Here is a 22289-nt window from a genome sequence, read left to right as displayed (position 1 = left end):
TGTTGTGTAAGGTCAATTATTATTAGCTAAAGAATTTAGCCTTTATTTTATTTATTTGTTTTTATGCAGTGCTGAGGATCAAACCCAGTGCCTCACCTATGCTAGGCAAGCACTCTACTACTGAGCCACAACCCCAGCCCTCAATAATTATTTTTGAGATGAGGAAGATATGACTAAATTTATAGACAACAGACTGAGGAATAGCAGCAATAGGAGTTGTACATAGTCATCACTCTATATCTCTGGGTTCCACATGTGGAGATCCAATCATTGATCAAAAATATTTAGAAAAGAATTTTATCTGTATAGAACATGTATAGATATTTTTTTCTTTTCAGTATTCTTAACAAAACAACTGTTCACATAGCATTTACATTACACTAGATATTATACATAATCCCCAAATTACGTGTGTGTGTGTGTGTGTGTGTGTGTATGTATGTATGTATGTAATGGCTGTTATAATTATATATGTATGGCTGTGCATAGGTTATATGCAAGTATAAGGACTTGAACGAACATATGCTGAGTTTTGGTATCTGCAGGGAGTCCTGGAACCAATCTCCAATGGATATCAAAGAGATGACCAATCAGTAATTAGTAATGGAACAATGTCTACAAGGAGACAGAGAAACTCAAGTCAGAGAATGCACTCCTCTTTTCTAGAGACTGGAGTAAAGGAAAGAAGAGAATGCCATGTATAAGTAGGAGAAGAGTTTGAAGAATCCCATGACAACTTTCTCAGACAAGAACGTGTGCCCAGAACTTGCCTTTGATATTGAAACAAAAGGTTCTCTCCGCTTCTAAGAAACAAACAAAAGGCAACTCACATATGACCTTGCTCATGTAAAACTCTTTTTCAGATGTTACCATTGTTACTGCTATGGTTAGGGCATCACCTCTATTTTAGACTTCTGTATAAACATCATTGCCTATACCTTTAATCACCTAGTTGGATGCATTTCTATGTCTGGGTTACCTTTCAGAGTGTAGTGCTATCAACATCGTGGAACGATTAGCAAGTCGCAGAAGCCCCCCAATCTGCCCAATGAATCACATTACTATAGCTTGAAGAAGTCTAGTGCCAGGGTGTAGTTACTCCAACCAGTTCTGTATACTCTTGGTGTAAATCCTACATCAAGATTTGTCCTGATCTGGTTTCTTGGTATTCATTTCATGTTATCCATGCTCAACTCACTTGATTTCATTATCCCAGATTGCTCTACATGGTTGTCTCAAAAAGTATGTTGACTTTGTATTTCTCTGAGTAAAGCCTCTATCAGAGAGTATGACATAAATAAAGTTCAATATGTCAAGGTTATTATTATTATCTTTACAATAGATTCAATTTATGTTATAAGAGCCATTTTACCAAAGCTACAAAGAATTGTATCTCTCAGTTATCTAGGTACTGTTTTCATTCCCTCCTTTTTCTCCACATTTTCATCATGATTTTTCTCTTTATAAACTATTTAGTCCTTTTATGTATCTACTTTCTTAGTTTTTTATCATCAATTTTAAATTTATATTTATTTAACATACATATTTATTTAATATTTATGTTTAAACTTTGATTTCTTTCCTTCTCCAGTGTTTCTCTTACCTTTAATTTTTCTCAATACCAAGCACTCAAAAATATCATTCCTTTATTTCTTTTCCCTCCAGTCATTAATTTCTAACAAGAAGTCTGGGGGCCATCTTTCTTTCTTTCTTTCTTTCTTTCTTTCTTTCTTTCTTTCTTTCTTTCTTTCTTTCTTTCTTTCTTTTTTTGTCAAGTACTCAACAAATATTTGTTTGTTGTGTACTTACTGTGTTCTAACAACTGTGTTTGCACTGAAGATATAAACAAGGTAAATAAGCCATGAAGTTTATATTCTAGTGAAGGAAATAAATATTGAACAAGTAATACTAGGTAATTAATACTTAGGTGGGTCATTAGACAGTAGAAAACTAACTTCCAAGGAATCTGTGGCTTGGGCAGAGAATAATCCAGGAGCAAAGACTACAGGCAAGCTGCATCTGTTACCAGATCATGTACAGAGCGAGTCTAGCAGTGGTCATATGGAACGACCCCAAAGGGTTAACAAGGCAAGGTGTGGATGATTGGGGGTTGTTTTCTGTCTTGTAACCATTTTAGTCAATTCCACAGTACTGTCCTAAAGCAGTCCTACTTAAGAATTGTTGCTGATAACCTTCTAGGGATCTGAGGCTAGGTTTTGTGGGGGTATCCTCAGTAGTAGAAGGCAGCTATGAAGCACATTTTATTATTTGGATCTTCTGTTTGGGTTTTTAAACAGTCATTGCCATTATATAGATGACAGCAGCAGCTCACTCCCTAATGGATGCCAGAATCTCACTCTTAAAGAAAATAAATCTATTGAGAAAATAATTAGTGGAGTTTTTGAGCTGTTGGTATTTATGGAATCTTCAATAAGAAATAGTCAGTTAGCATTTTAATACATAGAGCAATGGGCTTTAGAGGGGAATCTAGGCCAGAGACAAAATATTTTGGTGTCATCCTAGTGGGAATGAAGGAGATTGTCCGGGAAAGTGTGCAGCATTTCTTAGTATTTAGAGCAGGGTGCCAGGTAGGGGAGGAAGTGACAATGAGAGGAGAGAAGGTTGAGGGACTCATTGGATTGGCAGCTCTGATGAAGATAAAGAGCAGGCATAAGGAAAGTCACTGAGTGAGAGAGATGGTGGAGTAAAAGTTTGTGTTCAGAGATGACTTAATCTAATCTTTTAAATCTGGAACTATTGTAAGTGTCACAGTTATAAACATTCCTAGGAGGTGGACAAAAGGGAGGAGAGGTCCTGTGAAAGGATTGTTAGCAAAGATAAAAAGGAGAGGACAGGTGGTACTGTGGCAGTGATGAGGGTATGCAAGAGATTAACTTTCCCAGGGCTTAGGTGTCAGGAGGTGAGTGAGGATACCAGAAATGTACGGCATAGGGAACTACAATAGGGAGAAGACACCTGGCTCCAGCTGGCCCCTGGAGAGATGGCTGTGGGTAGAGCCCTGTGGGCGCTTCTAGATTGAGTGAAAGCCTATATAGGCTACATTTTTTGTGGGAATGTTAATTGTCAAGGATGTGGCAACTCAGATCTCTATAGGCCTCCATTGAATTGATTCTAGGGTTGAAATTGTTGGTGTTCCACCTTGTACTAGTTGTTGGTGTTCTGGGTTTAAAGTTGTTGGTTTCAACCTTGTACTATGTAGAGGTTCTTGTTCTGAGGATGTGGACTCCAGGCATTGTAAATAATACAATTTCTAGGAATCTGTATTAGCTATTACTTTACTGTCTTCAAATGTGTTATCCTGTGGGCTTTTCTGCAAGCCCATACCAGGGAAGAGGGAATAGGACTACATCCAGCTCACTTGTGGATACCCTGTTGAACAAATGGATGGAACATTTGGAACATCATGTGTTGAGCTAAAGGATTTAGTGAGAATGAATGAATACCAGGCAGAAGGTCAGAGCCAGAAGGGGATTTGAACCACTTCCAAAATCATTAAACCACAGAGGTAAAATGAGAGGATTAGCAGGTCAAATGTATTGAAGATAAAAGAGAATGGTTAGATATGGAGTATCTCTTCTTCCTTCTAATAAGCTGAATTTGTTATTAGGGTCAAAGTAGAAGTGAGTCTGGTTATATGATATACGATTGGTTTGGTATTAACGGTATGCCTCCTTAATTGCAGAAGCTATACAATTAACAACAACAACAACAACAACAACAACAACACACACACACACACACACACACCAAAAACAGCCTAGCCAAAACATGGCTATGTTGAATAGTTAGCTCTTGCAACTTCTAACCAGTAAAATGATCTTGACCAATCTCTTAAAGTCCATGGTACTCTGTCTCCTCATCGGTAAAAATTAAGCAGCTGGGTCAGGTGATCTCTGAAGTTTCTGATTGCTCTATGATTCTGTATCATTTATTCTTCCCTCATTCCCATCCCCAGCATGTTCCTCATTCCCCAGAGTTCATGTTAGGGCTCAGAGCACACCTAAAAGTTCATTGCATTGGGGCAAGTCTAGCCCTATATGTTTGTTTTCATTGTTTTATTTTATGTTGAAATAACTGAAGATATTTGGGGGAGAAGTAACTCATATCCTGCTGGAAATCACTGAATAATCTAATTTCTCTAGAACAGAGTGTGATTCCTTGTTTATATTTTGTTTCTTTGTTACCAGGCAATCAACATGAATGAACCCTGTTGGAATGTTATGTATCAGTTGGGTATTATTATGCCTCATTTCTTCTGAAGGAAGAAGAGTGTAAAAGCTGCTTTGGGGAGTAGAGAAGACTGAAGAGAAGGCAAAGGGTATATGCAGAGAAACAAGATGGCAGTGGTGGAGAGAAAAAGGGAAGGGAGGGGGTCACAGTGGTGCTGAGAAGAAACAGACTTTTCTGCTGTGAAGGGCAGAAGATGGCAACTGATGTTCATTCAGCTGATAGTGTCCAGGGACATCTGGTTGCAGAAATAACACATCATGTGGCAGCCCACTTCTTCAAAATGGTGAGCTTTCTGAGCATTTTCATTATCTGATATGAATGTTGTCTAGCTGGAAGCTGTATTGCATAAGCATGTCTTGGCAGGTGCAGACCTAATCAAAGATCTAGTGGTCTTTGAGAGGAGGACATTGCTCTCATGATGGCTATATATTTTATTTGAGAAACAAGGATGGGAGAATTTGGATTAGTAATGGAAAGATATATGTTTTTGTGTCCCTTTTAAAATATGAGAGTTGACTCGAATTGTGCAAACTATTTTCTTCTCATTTCTATATTACCATACACTTAACTTGTATAACAAACAGCTTTTTTTTTTTTATTGAGTAGCTCAAGTATAAGAACAATATCCTATAGAAAGGGAAAACAAAATCAGAAGCAAACCTAAACATTATTGATGCCATGATGTTCCTCAGTGGCTGTCTCATGATAGTTATTTCATTATACCACACAACTCACACACACACACATACATACACACATGTGCATGTGTGTTCAATACTTTATAGTAACTCACCACATATAGGGAAATTATGGATTTTCTACCTTCTTTTCTCTTTATCTCTTTCACTTCCTTCTAAAGCGCTGAATTTGGATAATCTGGGGGATGCCAGGTTGACCCTAATTTGCATTCTTTTTCTTTATTTTATTTTTGGTACTGGGGATTATACCCAGGGGCACTTTACCACTACATCCCAAGCCCTTTTTATTTTTTATTTTGAGATAGGGTTGTTGTAGGGACACACGAGGCAAGGCATGGAAGATAGCAGGAAACAGTTTTATTTGGCTGCAGCCAGGTTCAGAGGGCACAGCTTTTGCTGTAATCAATTAATCCCCTGAACCCCAAGTTCGGATAGTTTCAGAATTTTATACCCAGCATGTAAGGGGAAGGGTGTAGAAGTTCACAGTCTATAGAAGTTCACATAAAATGAGCTTTTTCTTTCAGTGCTCTGGGCAAGTTAACTCTTCAAGGACAACACCCAAGAAGGGGAGAGCTTCTTCTCCCCTTTCTTTCCTCCCCCTGCTGCTGTTACCATGGAGCCCAATCACTAACTTCTCTTTTCTTAGAAATGTGGACATCTCTGTGAAGCTCCAGCTCAAGGCCAGAGGCCTTGTTTACATCTCTCTACAAATTACTGTACTGGATAAGTGTTTGTAAAAAACTAGTAAGGGGGTGTCCAGCACCTGGCATGCTGATTCCCTTCCAGGCTAGTGGCCAAGTAAAATAGGGCAACACGAAAATTGGAAGTTTATGTCTACATTGAACTCCTTTGTAGAGACTCTTTTGCCAACAGTCCTAAAATCAGCCGTGGTGAAGATTTCTGGAGAAGCCCAGTTAAGATTTTTTGTTGAGGAGGGGGTGCCACTACAGGGTCTCATTAAGTTGCTTAGGGTCTCGCTAAACTGCTGAGGCTGGCTTTGAACTTGTAAACCCCGACCTCCCAAGTTGAGGGATTATAGATGTGTGCCATTGTGACTGGCTAATTGGCCATTCTTTTTTAAAAAAATATTTTATTTTTTATTTGTGGTTGGATACAATATCTTTATTTTATGTATTTATTTTTATGTAGTACTGAGGATCGAACCAGGGCCTTGCATGTGCTAGATAAGCACTCTACCACTGAATCACAACCTCAGCCCTAATTTGATATTCTTGAAGAATATCTTCAAATGTCAGCTTTCAAAATGTAGCCAAAAAAAAAAAATAGATTTCTCTGTAAGTTTTATAGCTTCTATGTAATTTTTTTCAGAGGCCTTTCTGATTCTAAAATTGTTAGGTCTGTGATTCTTTTGTGATTTTCTTAAAGGAAACATTTTGGAGATGAAGAGACTGAGAAGTTACTATAATCTACAAAATTAGAGAAATCAGAAAAAACATGAGGTTAGCATAACAGTCTTTGGAAACTGAAATAATTCAGTAAAGAGAATTAAGTTTAGAGTTTTAGAATTGAAAGTTGGATTTTTCAGAATCTGGTATGTTTCACTCCAAATTTATTATTCATAGTCATTATGTTTAATAAATTGTTAATATTTAGTGATGTTCTCTATAATTTAAAATAGCCCATTTTTTTCATGTGCAAATAATCAAAGAAATGGAAGACCTTAGGGACAATTATACAAGAAATTATTTTTAGAGTTGGCTACTTGACAGCTATTACACAAGGCAATTCTTTCCATCACATTGGAAAGTATTAATTAATTCCAGATAAATTCAGAACAGTTCTAAAACTGTGGTCTACATTTTATGCTGAATAAATACTTTGTCATTTAAGAATTTGTTCTAGTTTCTGCATGCTTGCTGCACTAGATTAAGATTTAAAGCTCTGAAATTTGAGTAATTAGATGAAGCATCTGGAACAATTATGAAGAATAATTTAAAAACAATTACTTATTAGTTTTATTTCAACTATTATTGTTCTCAAGCTTAAAAAAATCACTTTTGCTTTTCTTCCCTTTTCTAATTTTTTTGTCCATTCCTGTGTGTATTTTTAAAAATGTTCAGTCATGGGCTGGGGCTGGGGCTCAGTTTCGAGTGCTCGCCTAGCACGTGTGAGGCCCTGGGTTTGATCCTCAGCACCACATAAAAATAAATAAACAAAATAAAGGTATGTGTACAACTATAACTTAAAAAACTATAAAAAATTTATATTTTATATAAAAAAATGTTCAGTCATGGGCTGGGGTTGTAGCCCAGTGGTAGAGTGCTTGCCTAGCATGTATGAGGCACTGGGTTTGATCCTCAGCACCATATAAAAATAAAAATAAAAAATAAAGGTCCATCAACAACTAAAAAAAATGTTCAGTCATAACTCAAGCAATAACAAATCCATTTAAATCTCTCCATACCCAAAGAAATCATGTCCCCACTGTGGACACTAATGTCTCATCTTAGTGAAGTGGAAACCAAATTAAGTGTGGACCCAAGTCTCTGGAGGAAGTTCCTGAGGAGTCTGGTTCTGTTTAAAGCCTTGGGGTGATTTTTTTAGCCTGGTCACAGAGAGTAGGGACTTTAACTCGCAGGCCTCTTGGGGGAAGGCAGTCTTCCCCTCACCAGACTTCCAATAGAGCCAGGGCACTGGAGTTTCTGAAGGAGATTGCAATCCAGGGCTCAGATCCCCGTGACCGTCACACTGTTTTCCACATTTATATTCCCAGCCCAGGCACTTTCATTCCTACTTCTTCTCCTCTTAGGCCTCAGGCAGAGCTCTTTCTCAGGCCCTGTGCAGAAATCTCCTTATGGGAAATGGAGAAAACCTTGAACACACTTTTCCTCACTGACTCAGTACCTAGTACGATTCTATTCTAGCCCTTCTTTTACTTCCCTGCACTCTCCCTCATCCCCCACCTCCATTTTTGTGACTCCCTCATAGTTGAAGTGACTCCCCTGTGTGATGATCCATCTGACCCTCTGCCAGTGTGCCCTTCCACAGGGGAAAAAGGAACAGAAAGTTAGTGGATCCTCTACTTTTAGCCTCTTGCTCATACCATCACAGTAAGAAATTAAAGGCTTAACTCTAACCTTGGGCTTGTTCGATGGGCTACTGTGACACCTGGTAGCCTAACTCTTTCTTGTCAGTTTCTGTGTGACCCCTTAAAGGTTGTGTGAAACTAAGGTGAATCATTTAACTTTTCTGAGTTTTAGTTAATCTGTAAAATTTGGACAATAATACTTGTTTCATGAAGGTCTTATGAATATTATATATAATGCTTGTGAAAAATATATTACTCAGATCTTATTTAGTCATATGTAGAAACTGAAACAGAGCTATATATAGCGTGGTCACTTATCTAGGTCCCCTGGGCAGAATTCACACTTATATATTTTCCTGATTTTACATTAAGTTGTAAATGAATTCCAGGCTCCAAAACAAACAAAAGTTTCAAGATTCTCAGCTTCATTCCCAATTGTTCTATTAGAATGGATTCTCTAATAGCAGAAGGAACTTCAGATAAAAGTCTAAAATATGTAGGGTGAAACCTCACTGAAAAACCTAACAAGGTGATATTTCCCAAGATTATCTTTGAAAGGATCTAGAAATGACTAAACATATCACCTCATATCAATGTCAGGGAAAAGACCAAGATTAGACACCTAGATCATGTTCATATTTTCAGACAGAAGCTTTAGCATGAACTAATAGGTATCTAGAAAACTTTGCCCATGCTGGGACAGGTCAAGATACTTTCCTTAAAGCCAAACATTTTAAAGATGCCTTTTGCTAAGTTGGTTGATAGATTTATTCTGTGGTTTTTCAAATGGCATTGCCTTGAGTTGAATTTAAATAGTTATTAGTAATTTTCAGATCTTAGACATGGCCTGTCTCACCATTAGATGACTGATTCTGAAAAGGGGTAATCTCTGTTTGTAGATCATAAAACAACATTGACTGTTTCCATTACCATGTAAGATATTTCAGCTTTGGGGGTAGAATTGAACTGGTTCCAGTTTTGGCAATTTTCTTTATGTTAGCACATGCTAGAGTTTCTGCTGTGACAAACATGAGCACCATCTGCATTTTTGACCTTTACCTTCTTCTTCATTACTGAATCTACCCTCAAAGCAAGCAGGTGCTGTGTGTGTGTGTGTGTGTGAGTGAACGGAAGTCTGTGATTCCTGAAGCATGTTTCATATGGTTTCTCAGAAGGTCCTCAGGAGAGTAGCTAGGATATCTTCATGAATGGCAGGGAAATTTTGGAGGGAAAGGTAGGAGATAAGGATGTGGTGACTGCTAGGGGGAGATTTGCTGATTGTCAGTTCTTTGCATGAAAACCTGTGACATAATCCAGTGACACTGCTCAGATTAGAGATCTAACCCCTGCGTCAATCGCATATCTCTAGAACACACAGGTCAAGGCCAATTCTCATGTAAGTTGTGTGTGGCATCCTACACTCTGCCCCTGGGGGAGAGGAGAGAGAGTAGAACTGTTTTCTCATAGAGAAAGATGCTTACTGAAGAAAAGATGGGATAGAGATGGTGGCTGAGAAAACATGGGAAAACTGGAAGGTGTCTTTTTCATCTGGAAAATTTTCCAGTGGCCACTGTACCTCCCAGGCCATGATTCTTGTTTTGAGTGAGACATCTTTGTTTTAAATGAAGTCCCCAGGTCAGAGGAAGTAGTGGGTCAATCGAGGAGATTACCCTGTGAGGCCTGGACATCTGTCCATATTATTAGGGCAAAGACTGCTGTTAAGAGACTCTTGAGGACTGAGTGAGGAGGAAATGTCTTTATGGGATATCTTCGTGGATGGTAGGGGAATCTTGGAAGGGCAGATGGCAGTTAAGGATATGGTGGGGAGATAAGCATATGGTGACTGCTAGAGACAGATTTGCTATTCATCAGTCACTAGTAGTGGGTCCTGTGAAATGACATTGGGGCATTCTTGTGTCAGAATATTACATTCTTTAGTCAATTTAGCTTTTCCTAAGTTTCCTTCTTGGCTGATTTTTTTAAATTAAAAAAAGAATCTGGTAAGTTTCCCATAGTTTTTTATTCAGAAGAGATCTTGGGTAATTTATGGGTAAATTATGAGGTAATTTCTCCAACACTGAGGTGGAATAAAGCAAGGATTAAGTTTGAAATCCTAAGCAGCAACACTTACTAGCTGTGTGACCTTGGGAAATGTACCTCAGCTTCCTCATCTACACAGTGGAGATATTGAAAGTGTCTCTCTCATAGAATATTGCAAGGGGTAAGTGAATTAAAAGACAGATGCTTGATACATAGCCCTTAGTAATTGTTTCCCACGGAAATAATATGCAAACTGATCCCCCAGCCCAGGCTGCAGAGCCTTTTGCAGTTAGACTGGATATGAGATCTGCCTAGATCAATTAGAACAAATTAAATGTTACTTCTTACACACATGCTAACATGCACATATGCTTCGTGCATATGAGGCACTGGGTTTGATCATCAGCACCATTTAAAATAAACAAATAAAAAAAGGCACACTGTTCATCTACAACTATGAAATTTTTTTTAAAATTAAAAATGTATCAGAAAGAAGCTAGAATAACAAATTATTTTTAAATTATGTAGTAGCAAGGAAAAATAAGTGTAGGAGCAGAAATATATGAAGTGGATAAGAAATAATATAGTTAAAATTTGATAAAAATCAAATAAGTCTAATCAAGAAAAAAGCAAGAACACAAAAATTAATATCAATGGAAAGGGAGCTATCAACAGATGCTAAAAATATAGTAAGATAATATTACAATTGTATGCCAACACACGTGGATAGCTTACATAACATGGTATTAGAGAAGGACCCATGTGCTGCTGAGAAGAGAGTTTTAGTCATTGATGGATAAAATATTCTATATATGTCTGTTAATGTCTAAATTATTGATGTATTATTCAGTTCTGTAGTTTCTTTGTATAAATTGTATTTTTTACTTCTATAGCTTCTTTATTTAGTTTTTTTTTAAATCTAAGGAAAAATTATTTTCTTTTAAGGTAATGATGTCAGTCTCATTCAGCTAGCTTTCCTACCCTTATAACCCTCTCCCCCACTTCCCTTTGCCCAGAGTTTCTCCATTCTTCCCATCCCCTCCCCACCCTAGATCAGCATCCACTAATCAGAAAAAAAATTTGGCCTTTAGTTTTTTGGGATTGGCTTACTTTGCATAATATTCTCCAAATTCCTGCAGATGCTATAATTTTGTTTTCTTTTAATGATGAGTAATATTTCATTGTGTACATACACCACAGTTTCTTTATCCATTCATCTACTGATGGGCATCTAGGTTGGTTCCACAGTTTAGCTATGAATTTAGGGAATTCAGCTGCTATAAACATTGGTGTGGCTATGTCACTATAGTATGCTGATTTTTTAGAAATATGTTTTAAGTTATAGATGGACACAATATCTTTATTTTATTTATTTTTATGTGGTGCTGAGGATCGATCCCAGTGCCTCATGCATGTGAGGCAAGCGCTCTATCACTGAGCCACAACCCCAGCCCAAGTATGCTGATTTTAAGTCTTTTGGGTCTAGACCAAGGAGTGGGATAGCTGGGTCAAGTTATGGTTCCATTCCAAGTTTTCTGAGGAATCTCCATATTGCTTTCCAAAGTGGTGGCACCAATTTGAAGCCCCACCAGCAACTTATGAATGTGCCTTTCTCCTCACATCCTCTCCAACAGTTATTATTGCTTGTATTCTTGATAACTGCCATTCTGACTAGGGTGAGATGAAATCTTAGTTTTGATTTGCATTTCTCTAATTACTAAAGATGTTGAACACTTTTTTTTTAATATATTTGTTGATTGCTTGTATATCTTCTTCTGAGAAGTGTCTGTTCAGCTCCTTAGCTCATTTATTGATTGGGTTGTTTGTTTTTTTGGTATTAAGTTTTTTGAGTTTTTTTAAAAAAATATTTATTTTTTACTTGTAGTTGAACACAATACCTTTATTTTATTTATTTATTTTTCTGTGGTGCTGAGGATCGAACCCAGGGCCTTGTACATGCTAGGTGAGCACTCTACCGCCGAGCCACAATCCCAGCCCTTTGAGTTCTTTATATATTCTGGAAATTAGTGCTCTATCTGATATATGTGTGGTAAAAATTTGTTCCATAATGGAAGCTCTTCATCTCAATAATTATCTCTGTTAGAATAAGCTTTTTAGTTTGAATCTATCCCATTTATTCATTCTTTATTTCACTTCTTGCACTTTAGGGCTCTTAGTTTTTGTTTGGAGGATCTATCTAGTGTTAAAGTCACCAAGTATATTGTTGTGTTGTAGTCTATTTGATTCTTATCAGTGAGAAGGGTATGTTTGATGTATGTAGATGCTCCATTGTTTGGGGTATAAATATTTATGATTGTTATGTCTTGAATCCCTTAAGCATTATGAAATGTCCTTCTTCATCCCTTCCGATTAACTTTGGCTTAAAGTCCATTTTATCTGATACAAGGACAGAAACCCTTGCTTGTTTACATGATCCATGTGAATGTTTTTTTCCCATCCTTTTACCTGCAGTCTGTGGATGTTTATGCCTTTGAGGTAAGTCTCTTGGAGATGGCATATTGTTGGGTCTTGTTTTTTAATCCAGTCTGCCAGTCTATATCTTTTGGTTATTATTGAGATATGATTTGTATTCCTGGTCATTTGGTTTATTTCTCGTTTTTAATTTGAATTAATTTCTCCTTTGATTGATTATTCCTTTAGTGTAGTTACTCCCTTTGCTGATTTTCACTTTTTTTTCCCATTTCATCTTCATGGAATTATTGTTGAGACTATTCTATAGTGTAGGCTTTCTAGTTGCAAATTCTTTTAACTTTTGGAGAGTTTTTATTTTATCTTCAAATCTGAAGCTTAATTTTTCTGGATATAGGATTCTTGGTTGGCATCTATTTTCTTTCAGATCTTGGTATATGTTTTTCTAGGACCTCCTAGCTTTGAGGGTCTAGGTTGAAAAATCAGCTGAGATCTGCATTTGTTTCCCTCTCTGTGTTATCTGATAATTTTCTCTCGCAGGCTTTAAAATTCTATCCTTATTCTGTATGTTAGGCATGTTTGTCATAATGTGCTTTGGCATGGGTCTGTTGTAATTTTCTACATTTGGCTCCTGTAAGCCTCTTGTATTTGTTTTTCCATTTTATTCTTTAGATTGGAAAATTTTCTGATATTAATTTATTAAAAAGAATGTGCTTTCCTTTGGTTTGTATCTCCATGCCTTTTTCTATGCTGGTTAATCTTAAAATTGGTCTTTTCATGTTATTCCATAATTCTTAGATGTTCTGTTCATAGTTTTTAACATCTTATCTCCATAATCAGCTCAATTTTCAAGATTATATATTTTGTCTTCAGTGCCTGAGGCTCTGTCTTCCAAGTGGTCTAGTCTGTTGGTGATGTTTTCAATTGAATTTTTAATTTGGTTTATTATTTCCTTCATTTTGAGGATTTCTGCTTGTTTTTTTTCTTCCAGAATCTCTGCCTCTTTATTGAAGTGATCTTTCACTTTATCTTTTTTCTCTTTGATTTCATTTCTTACACTGTCCTTTACTTCTCAGATCAGTTTAACTATATACATTCTAAATGCCTTCTCTGATACTATTTCCACTGTGGTATCGATGGATTCTGTTCCTGAAGTAGCTTGGTTTAGGGCAGTTTGTTCCCTTGTTTTTTCAAGTTTTTTTTTTTTTGTGTGTGTGTGTGTGAGTGTGTGTATACCCATCTAAAAATATATAGATCTGAGGCATTAGAGTTTCTACCCTGTGGATTTCCAGTGTCCCTGAAGATTTCCAGTACCTCACTGTTTAGTGGGAGACAGATAATAACATCAACAAATGTAAACAATCTACAGCATTAAACCAAATAGTTGCTACAGTGCCATCTACAATGTTAATTATCACAATAAACAAATGATACGATCAGTTATTGCTTAGAATAAAAACATCAAGTTTGCAAAGGTGTTTACAATTTCAAATGGTGGACAGTAAGAGAAGTGATATAGGATGTGATGGTTATGAGGGAGGAGGAGGGATGATAGAAGTAAAAAATTAAAGGAAGGATGAAGGAGAGAACAATAGCGATTGTCTGTTAGTAGAAGAAAAGAGAATCAAGGGAAACAGAAAATACACACACACACACACACACACACACACACACATATATATATAGTAAAATTTTAAAAACAATTAAAAATAACAGAATACAAAGCAAATCAAAAGGATATTATTCAAATATCCTAGTTCACAAAAGACTAATCCATGAAAAATAACTGGCTTCAAAAATGCTAGAACTGAGAAAAAACCAACTATGAATATGTATAAAGAGTGTATTAATTTTTCCTTATTTAAAAAAAATTATTTTTAGTTGTAGTTGGACATAATACCTTTCTTGTATTTATCTATTTTTATGTGGTGCTGAGGCTCAAACCCCAGGGCCTTGCATGTGCCAGGCGAGTGCTCTGCCGCTGAGCTACAATCCCAGCCCCTCTCCTTATTTTTAAAGGAATGTTTTGCTGCATAGAATTTTTGTGTTGAGTCTTTTTATTAAGCACTTTGAATATGTCATTCCTCCACTTATTGGCTCAACAGTTTTTGATTATAAGTCAGCTGTTCATCTTATTGAAGATCCCTTATTATGAAGTAAGTAATTTATTTTCTTGCTGCTTTTGAGACTCTCTTTTTATCTTTCAACAGTTTGACTATTATATGTATAGGTACCTACCTCCTTCAGCTTATTCTATTTGGAATTTCTTATGACCTTTCTATGTGTAAAATAATGTTAAATATGTTCTTATCATATTTGGAACATTTTCTGCCATTATTTCTTCAAATATTCTTTATGTCCTTTCTTCTTCAGGAAATTGCATTATGTGTATTAAGGTATGTTTGATGGTGTCCCAAAAAAACTCTTTAACTTTGTTTAGTTTTCTTCATGTTGTTTTTTTCTTTCTAATCCTTAATCTGGACAATATCAGTCTCAATTTACCCATCCTAAGTTCCAGATTGTTTCTTTTGTCAGTCCAAATTTGCAATTGAGCCTCTGTAGTGAATTTTTTATTTTGAAAAGCTAAGTGCTTTTCAACTCTTGAATTCTTTTGCTTGTTTACATTTTTACCACTTATCGATTTCTAAATCTTCATGATATTTTAGTTGAAAATCACTTTCATAATCTTCTTTAGTTCTGTAGATATTTTTTCTACCAGTTCTTTGAACATATTTATAATAGCTGATTTAAAGGCTTTCTCTAATAAGTCCAATACATGGGTTTTCTTAGGTATATTTTCTCTCTCTGTGTGTGTGTGTGTGTGTGTGTGTGTGTGTGTGTGTGTGTTGCTGGTGATCAAATCCAGGGTCTTGTACATGCTGGGCAAGCACACTACCATTGAGTTATATCCCCAACCCTTTAGGTACATTTTCTGTTGAGTGCTTTCAATTTTACGTGAGGAAGCATTTCTTCCTGTTTGTGTGTTTTTTGTATATGTGTATTTTTGATTTTTGGTAAATAATGGGAATTTAAAATAATGTAATATAGCAATTCTGGAAATCAAACTCTCTTCTCCTGTATTTTTTTTCTGTCTGTTGTTATTATTGCTACTATTATTTACTAACTTTCCTAGATCAATTCTATAAAATCTGTATTATTCATAATGTAAAATCTCTGAAGTCTCTCCTTGTTTGCTTAATTATCAGTTAAGATTAGACAGAAATTGCCTTAAATGTCTTTTATCAATAAATTTCATACCTTTTACTGGGAGGCTTTGTGCATAGTGTTGGGACAGGCTTTGCATACCCTGGAAGTTTATACTCTGCCTTAGCTATTTCTTCCTTTGTGTGCAGATCTTTTAGTTCAGCTAGAGTTGATTATATCTTTTAAAAAATATCTTTCTTGGGGATGTTCATAGGCCCCAAATGCTAATATTCTTTTAGATTCCCAGGAATATGTTGAAACTCTCAAAGTCTACTATAGATATCTTATTCCCCAGATTTTTCCATTAGTTTCCCGACCAGTTTCTTATTTGCTTCAACTACAATCCATGCCAAGGCCACTGCAGTGCAAAACAATCACCAGATCATTTCATCAGATGTTCTGGAGGTAGGGCTTTTCTCACTGTGTGAGCTCTACGTCTGTGCAAACAACAAACCTTATGAATAGGGCTTTCAAAAGGATCTGCCGGACAGATTAAATAGTGAGATTCTCTAGGAATGGGGCTTTCAGGGAAGGCCCTCCAGTGGATGCTAGATTGCTGGTTTAATAGTTCCCCTGGTTCCAAGATTGCAGAATTTCAAGATTATTGTGGTCAGGGCCACCTTGGCTACATTACAACAGGGTAAATGAGTGCAAAGGGAAATGACTGTATATAGAAGATGGCAGGTACATGGAGTGGCCATGCTTTATAATAACCTGCTCTCTTGGGAAGTAGCTGGAGTCTTCTAATCCTTTCTGAGATAAATGCCCAGTGACCTAATTACCTTCCATTAGGCTCCACCTTTTAAAAATTCCCCTACCTCCCAATAACACTACACTGGACACCAAGCTCCCAATACAGGAACTTTGGGGGACACACCCAAGCCATTTTTAATGGTAGAGTGGATACTTTTGCAGACTGCTTAGTATTTTCCCTGGATTCCCAAGAAAACATTTTATTTTCTTAGTTTCTAATTTAATTCTGCAGATTCCTCCAGAGTCAATACCATGTTATCAATGTTTTATTATGTTCAGTTCTATTTGCTGAGTAACTATTAAATATGAGTAATAGTCACTGACCCTTTTTCTTGAGTCTTCTTCTTGATTTTTCCAAAGTACTGGGACCAATAATTACATGAGTATATGTATGATTATATTATATGTGAAGTAGAAAATAGGTAGTCATTAAGGAATAGAGCCTTAATGACTGGGCAGGAGGTGGGAAGAAGATGGAAAGAAGCATGTAAGAAAAATATAGTCAATCTCATGAGGAAAGAAAACACAAAGTTCAAATTGGGTCAGTAAGAATGAGTGTATGAAATAAAGATAAGATGTACAAATAGGGGATGAGGAATGTATAGGGTAGGAGCAAAAGATAGAGACCTGAAAAAAAGGGTAAGCAAGGAGAAAAGGGTAAGAATATTGGGTCTTAAAATGATGGTTTAGAATATAATAGAGGGTCAAATGATAAAAATGAATGAAGATTGGGAGAAAAAGAGTCACTGGGTTATCATGATTAGAAAGAGAAAAGATGAAGCTAAGCCCTCGACTCTTGGACTGTGTTAAGAGAAGCTATAAGACTATGGATTTGTTAGGTGTGTTTTTTTTTTGTACCAGGGATTGAATTCAGGGGCCCTCAAATACTGAGCCCCATCCCCAGCCCTATTTTGCATTTTATTTAGAGACAGTGTCTCACTGAGTTACTTAGTGCTTCGCCATTGCTGAGGCTGGCTTTGAACTCTCAATCTTGCTGTCTCAGCCTCCCAAGTTGCTGAGATTACAGGCTTGTGCCACAGTGCTAGGCAGATTTGTTAGGTTTTGAAGTGAGGTAAAGACCTATGAAGGGAAGGAGACTGAGGGTACCTGGTATTGATTCTGTCTTAGGGTTCTCTAGAGGAACAGAGTCAACAGGAAGTAAATTATAAAAAGGGGACTTACTAGGTTGGCTTATGCAGCCAGAAGATGGATAGTCCACAATGGCCGTCTGCAGGCTGGAGAGCTGGAAAAAACTACACAGTCTACACAGTCCAAGAGGCTGAAGCCCCAGAACAAGAGGGATCAACAGTGCTACCCTAGTCTGAGATCTAAGCCTTCTGGAGAAGAATCACTGTCAGAGTCCACTTTGGAAGAGTGAAGAAGGGAGCATTTGATATCATCAGGTGATCCATCACAGCAGTAATCAACAACTTGTTCAGGAAGAATTGAACTTGGATCTGCTGCTGCTTCTTTGTTCTTCCAACTTTTATTCTATCCAAGCCATAATCCTATTGGTTGGTGCCACCACTGCTTAGGGATGGTCTCCATTTCAGTTGGCTATCCCACATGCCAACTATTCCTGGATTCACCCTTACCGACACACCTATAACCCCCTTAATCCTTGGCATCTCTTAATGCAGTCAAGTTGACAATTGACATGAGCCATTATAGATTCCTAGTGCAGTTCTTTTGAGATTTCAGTTTTATTCAAGAATTTACTTTTCCTTCCTTGTTTTGTAAAAGAGCATAATATAGCAGTAGGATACTTGTGGAAGAGAGTACCTTATAAGAGCAACATACAATTTATAGATTCCTGATTCACAGCACCCAAGAAGAATTAAAGCACAAAAATCACAAGACAAAAACCCGTGCACCCTTCTTGAAGTTCTTTCTTGTGTTCCTTCTCTTCATCTCACCCATGTACATAAACAAGAAAAACTTAACCAAATTCTAAGTGATTTGTCACATTACCTACTAGAGGAAGATTACTGTGTTTTCCTTCAACAACAAATACTTAATGAAAGTCGTTTAATTGGGCTGGAGTTGTGGCTCAGTGGTAGACACTTGCCTAGCATGTGTGAGTCACTGGGTTCGATCCTTTTACTACATAAAAATAAAATAAAGTTATTTTTAAAAGTCACTTAATTTACTATGTGCCAGATATCCACTAGGCCCTTGAATGCTATGGTAATAGAATTCATCTCTTCTAACTTGTGCCTCTTTGTGTGAACTCATTTTGGGGTCAAGGAAGGGATTGTGGTGGTGTCAGTGGTGGTGAAGGTGGCAGGACTGCCCCAGGGATGACCTCATTAATCCATATTGTAATAAGGCCTTTGAGCTGGCAAAATTCTAAATGGCAGTTACAACTTTGCTGACCCTAGGACCCTGTGTATGGTTGAGGTGCCTACCTTAAGAATGCCGACCAGTACAGTGACATGGAGCAGTAGCAGAAGGGGACATGGGAATAATCCAAGAAGAGCCCTAATTGCTCATCTGTCTTCAGCACATTAATGCTCCTCTTCCACCTGTGCTCAGACAAGGTGGGTTTGCTTAAACTGACTATCTGCTCTAATGCTCCTCTTTATTTATAAGATAGTATCTAAGGGAATGAGGGCACAGGTGTGTGCATATTTGTGTATAGTGTACATCCCCTTTTCCTCTCCTTTGCTTTCCAATGCTTATGTTATTAACTAGGCTGATTGTGGCTGTCCTTGATATTCACTTAAATAAGATCAAGTCTTTTAAAAAGAAACCTCGGTTAGAACTTGGCACTCAGGAGACTTAATTTGGTGCCTATGTATAAAGTACTAAAGGGCACATATGGTGTGACTTTTCATGACTTCTGCATTCTCAGTAGGCCTCCTCCCTCCCAAGCCTCAGCTGAGGAGGGACTCAAGGGTAAGAGATTGGCTTTCTGTGACATTTGCTATTTGTTGCTGGCTCACTGTTTCGGTGGAGGAGGTGTCATGCTGTCTGTAGGGGCAGTAGACCATGCACTTTTTGACACTATGACTCATCTCTTATGGAGAATGTCACCTAGTGTTACTTCCCCCATTTTTTGGTGTATTGGAGCTGGCCGACTCCTTGTTGTCTCTCATGCAGCAAGCAGCAGACTTCACAGCCTCAGAGTCGGTGAGGGAAGAGTCCTGCCTTCTCTCCTTTTGGTATCTGTGTTGATGTGAGCCCTTCAGCTGCTGTGTCCCTTAAGGAGGCTGAGACTTGTTCTGCCCCAAGCTTTATGATGGGTGCCTTGGCTTATTTTAAATATTTGAGAATCTTGCTGGGTTAGAGGGCTCTAGAAGGGGAACTCATCACTAAAGTGTCTGTTGGTTTCAGTTTCTGCCCATCACTCTGTGAAACCAAAGCACAGGGTAAACTTTCTCAGTTTTGTTTTCTCGTGTTCTAAGGCCTTCATGTCTTTCCCTCAACATTTTAATGCACAACAAGACCTTTTAGCTGAACTTTGAGTTTAAATTAAAACTAAATGTTTTTGTTAGATTGGGAGGGACCTTTGATAAACCTTTGTGCCGGAGTGTGCCTCCTCATTGCAGACTCACTTTTCCCATAGGTCAGTTGACAAAAGGCGTCTGTGGTCAGGTGTAACTGTGGAGCCCTGGGTAAACAAGGTCGCAGCTTCTTCTGGGAGTCTCTGTATTGCTGAGTCTCTTCACATGCCAGGCACTGTATGGGGGCTGCAGACCAAGTCCTCACACACATCTAAGAACTCTGACCTCCCTTTTATTTTGTAACATCAATTAGGCTTGGGGTGCTGAGGAACACACTTTGGGAAAGGCTCTGTAGGTTGAAGAGGATCTAATAAATTAAAAAAAATCCAAGAAGAAGATTCTCAATGGCTCCCTATTTTTCATACACAGAAGCTTGTTTTCTAGAAGACTTCAGACTTACATAGGTGCAGGATAGGCTTGCTCAGGGAGGCAGCATGGTCCAGTGCAGAAGTGAATAATACATAGTTCTGGCCCTGCTGCTCCCTGCCCTTTTCCTCCACATGACCCAGGTTTGCACTGGCTTCACTGAGAGGCACAGCAATATGTTGGCCCAAAGCTCCAGCCTCAGACACACCCACTTAAAATTCCTGCTAACTCTAAGTTACAGGCAGCTGTATGTCCTTCGAGCAAAACACCTGGGCAATGCTCAGTAAGTGGTGGTTACTAGTTTGAAAGGGCATTGTGTTCATAAGAATAATCCAGATTTTACAGCCCATAACTCCACTCATCTGCTCCTTGGGGACCTTGAACTTCTGCAAACTCTCTTCCTCCCTCCTCCTCCTCTTCCTCAACACATGATAATTATTTTTAAAATTTATTTATTTTTTTTATTATTGGTTGTTCAAAACATTACAAAGCTCATGACATATCATCTTCCATACATTTGATTCAAGTGGGTTATGAACTCCCATTTTTTACCCCAAATACAAATTGCAGAATCACATTGGTTACACATCCACATTTTTACATAATACCATATTAATGACTGTTGTATTTTGCTACCTTTCCTATCCCCTACTATCCCCCCTCCCCTTCCCTCTCATTTTCCCTCTCTACCCCATCTGCTGTTGTTTAATTCTTTCCCTTGTTTTTTTCCCCCTTTCCCCTCACAAACTCTTATATGTAATTTTGTGTAACAATGAGGGTCTCCTTCCATTTCCATACAGTTTCCCTTCTCTCTCTCTTTCTTCCACGCCACTCGTCTCTGTTTAATGTTAGTCTTTCCCTCATGCTCTTCTTGGGTGTTCTGATCTTAGTTGCTCTCTTTATATCAAAGAAGACATTTGGCATTTGTTTTTTAAGGATTGGCTAGCTTCACTTAGCATTATCTGCTCTAATGCCATCCATTTCCCTGCAAAATCCATGATTTTGTCATTTTTTAGTGCTGCGTAATACTCCATTGTGTATAAATGCCACAGTTTTTTAATCCATTCATCTATTGAAGGGCATCTGGGTTGGTTCCACAGTCTAGCTATTGTGAATTGTGCTGCTATGATCATTGATGTGGCAGTATCCCTATAGTATGCTGTTTTAAGGTCTTCAGGGAATAGACCGAGAAGGGCGATAGCTGGGTAAAATGGTGGTTCCATTCCCAGCTTTCCTAGGAATCTCCATACTGCTTTCCATATTGGCCACACCAATTTGCAATCCCACCAGCAATGTACAAGTGTACCTTTTTCCCCACATCCTCGCCAGCACTTATTGTTACTTGACTTCATCATGGCTGCCAATCTTACTGGAGTGAGATGGTATCTTAGGGTGGTTTTGATTTGCATTTCTCTGACTGCTAGCGATGCTGAGCATTTTTTCATGTGCTTGTTGATTGATAGTATGTCCTCCTCTGAGAAGTGTCTGTTCGGGTCCTTGGCCCATTTGTTGATTGGGTTATTTGTTATCTTATTGTCTAATTTTTTGAGTTCTTTGTATACTCTGGATATTAGGGCTCTATCTGAAGTGTGAGGAGTAAAAATTTGTTCCCAGGATGTAGGTTCCCTGTTTACCTCTCTTATTGTTTCTCTTGCTGAGAAAAAACTTTTCAGTTTAAGAAAGTCCCATTTGTTTATTCTTGTATATAACTCTTGGGCTATGGGAGTCCTATTAAGGAATTAGGAGCCCGACCCCACAATATGTAGATCAGAGCCAACTTTTTCTTCTATCAGGTGCAGGGTCTCTAATTTGATATCAAGCTCATTGATCCATTTTGAGTTAACTTTTGTGCATGGCGAGAGAAAGGGGTTCAGCTTCATCTTGTTGCATATGGATTTCCAGTTTCCCCAAAACCATTTGTTGAAGATGCTATCCTTCCTCCATTGCATGCTTTTAGTGCCTTTATCAAATATAAGATAGTTGTAACTTTGT

The 22289-nt window shown here is 37.7% G+C and overlaps 1 long non-coding RNA gene across 1 annotated transcript in view; it reads left to right on the top strand.

The window, feature by feature from the left end:
- LOC308652512 overlaps positions 1-22289 on the top strand; it is a 204949-nt gene that overhangs the window by 29987 nt on the left and 152673 nt on the right. Inside the window, exon 2 of the long non-coding RNA XR_014022801.1 lies at positions 4209-4534. This is a non-coding gene — a long non-coding RNA (uncharacterized lncRNA). The remainder of the gene's footprint in view (positions 1-4208; positions 4535-22289) is intronic.

Source organism: Spermophilus citellus (genome assembly GCF_964194105.1).
Source record: "Spermophilus citellus genome assembly, chromosome: 6".
NCBI classification, from domain to species: Eukaryota; Metazoa; Chordata; class Mammalia; order Rodentia; family Sciuridae; genus Spermophilus; species Spermophilus citellus.
The sequence above is the reverse complement of the archived record's forward strand: the minus strand, read 5'-3'. Positions and strand labels throughout refer to the sequence as shown.